This window comes from Zingiber officinale, chromosome 10B (genome assembly GCF_018446385.1).
Source record: "Zingiber officinale cultivar Zhangliang chromosome 10B, Zo_v1.1, whole genome shotgun sequence".
In the NCBI taxonomy this organism is placed as follows: domain Eukaryota; kingdom Viridiplantae; phylum Streptophyta; class Magnoliopsida; order Zingiberales; family Zingiberaceae; genus Zingiber; species Zingiber officinale.
Genome location: NC_056005.1, coordinates 9,226,199 through 9,228,573, shown reverse-complemented (window position 1 = coordinate 9,228,573; position 2,375 = coordinate 9,226,199). Strand labels below are relative to the sequence as shown.

The window sequence follows — 2,375 nt, the reverse complement described above, 5'->3', positions numbered from 1 at the left end:
CAGCTTAAGCAGGATGGTTATCAGGGGAGCAACGAGTTCCTGGTGGAAGTCCTAATGCTCACTGTGTTGCGGCATCCCAATCTTGTGAACCTGATCGGCTACTGCGCCGAGGGAGATGAGAGGCTGCTAGTTTAAGAGTACATGTGCAAAGGAACCTTGGAAGACCACCTATTTGGTAAGTTCTCTGCTACTTGTTTGATTATCCAAGTCTGAGATCGACTGTTTAACACTTGTGGTGGAGGTGGAGGAATCCAAGGCCAACAATATTCTTTTAGTCATTTGTTAAATCTTTGGGTTTATGCAAATCTGACTCCTGACAAGGCGCCGATCGATTGGAACACACGAATGAAGATTGCTCTCGGTGCTGCAAAGGGGCTCACATACTTGCACGATGTTGCAAACCCTCCCGTAATTTACAGGGATATGAAGGCGGCAAACGTGTTGTTGGATGAAAACTTCAACCCCAAGCTGTTTGATTTTGGACTTGCTAAACTTGGGTCTGTCGGCGACAAAGCGCCTATTTATCTTAGCTTATAGTTCAAAAATTGAAACCTACTTCTTTGCCTTTGATGTTGAAATTCTTATTTGCTCTTCACCATTATTTCTTCTTGTGTGGAAATTGAAACCACGACTTGTATTTCTCTTTAGAAGATACACTTGAAATGCACTATATATGGTCGATTCTCATAACTGATTGTTTGCCAAGACTATAGAAGATGAATGTAGACTCCATTAAGTATCCAGTTTAAAGCAAAGGGTCTCCATGTGCGTGTATTTTAATTGCATAATTTTAACCCTTCTAATACCATTGTGTCATAGGTGCGGACACTGCAAGAAGCTTGCCCCTGAATATGAAAAGCTTGGATCGAGCTTTAAAAAGGCTAAATCTGTTTTAATTGGGAAGGTTAGCATCGTTCTAAATCAGGCCAAGAAGCATCATCTCTTTTACTGAATAGAACATGCTCAGATTCCTTTTTTGGTTTTATCTTTTTTGATCATTTTAAGTTTAAATGTAGCACACTACTAGTGTGCTATACTGCCATGTAGTGATTGGGCTTAATTTACCTTTTTTGTTGTTATATTTAGGTGGACTGTGACATAAGAGCATATGCAGCAAGTATGGAGTGTCAGGATACCCAACAATTCAGTAGTTTCCTAAAGGGTCCTTAGAACCAAAAAAGTGAGTATGCTCCTATCTTGGAATTAGATACATCATTTTGGTTTTATGTTTTTCTTTAATCTTTCGTAGAACAGTCTTCTTTACATATGATGCATAATAAATATGAACAATCATGCAGATATGAAGGTCCACGAACTGCAGAAGCACTTACTGAGTTTGTGAATACTGAAGGGGGTACATTACAAATTATATTTACTAAAAATTCTTGAAATGACAATTTTAGATATGGTCAAATATTATTCTTTCACCTGAATTAATTTGTTGCCTTTTATTTGTGGGCTTATTGTTGTAGGAACAAATGTGAAACTAGCAACTATCCCTTCTAATGTAGTAGTATTGACTCCAGACATTTGATCAGATTGTTCTTGATGTAAATAAAGATGTTCTTGTTGAATTCTATGCACCATGGTTAGTGTATTTGCTGAGGTTCTTTTTTTTCTCTCCATTTGTAGCATTAGATACTTTTCCTTATCCATTGTAGACGACTAAGTTTCTTATCTTCAAATAGGTGTGGCCACTGCAAGCATCTTGCTCCTATGAGTATTTTTGTTGAGACAGGGCTTAAGACCTAGATTAGCCTAAGGTCATATTTGCCATGTTTTTAATTATGAGATTACTAGATCTAACCTGATTCATTGATGTGGATTCAGTCAATTGTGTACCTTGAATGCTTCATTAGTTCTGCTACCTATTTAGATTTTGGAGAAATATTATATGATGTTAATTTAGAGTAAGTTGAAAGTAGGTATCAGTTATTGAATTATATGTATTACCTTTTGATATTGTAAAAAGAATATTTGTGTATTTTATGGATACTGTTGTAAGAAGAATATTTATGTAATTTGTGAATATTTAAGTATTTTATGGATACTGTTGGAAGAAAAATATGTGTAATTTGTGAATATTTGTGTATTTTATGGATACTGTTGTAAGAATAATATTGGTGTATTTTATCGATTTTTCACTGTTTCAGAAATTGAATTTGTGTCGTTAAACAATATTGATATTACATCGATTTTCCACTGTTGCAAAACCGATGTTATTAATTATTTTTACATCGGTCGTATACTGCTGCCAAAACTAGTGTTATTAACATATAATATTACATCGGTTTTATACCGTTGATGAAACTGTGTCGTTAAGTGATACTACACCGGTTAATAACCGATTCGAACACCGGTGCCGTTAAGTGATG

At 35.5% G+C, this 2,375-nt stretch overlaps 1 pseudogene; it reads left to right on the top strand.

Moving 5' to 3' along the window:
* Positions 1–345: 345 nt before the first annotated feature.
* LOC122028925 lies at positions 346–1,752 on the top strand (annotated as a pseudogene).
* The last annotated feature ends 623 nt before the right edge of the window (positions 1,753–2,375 follow it).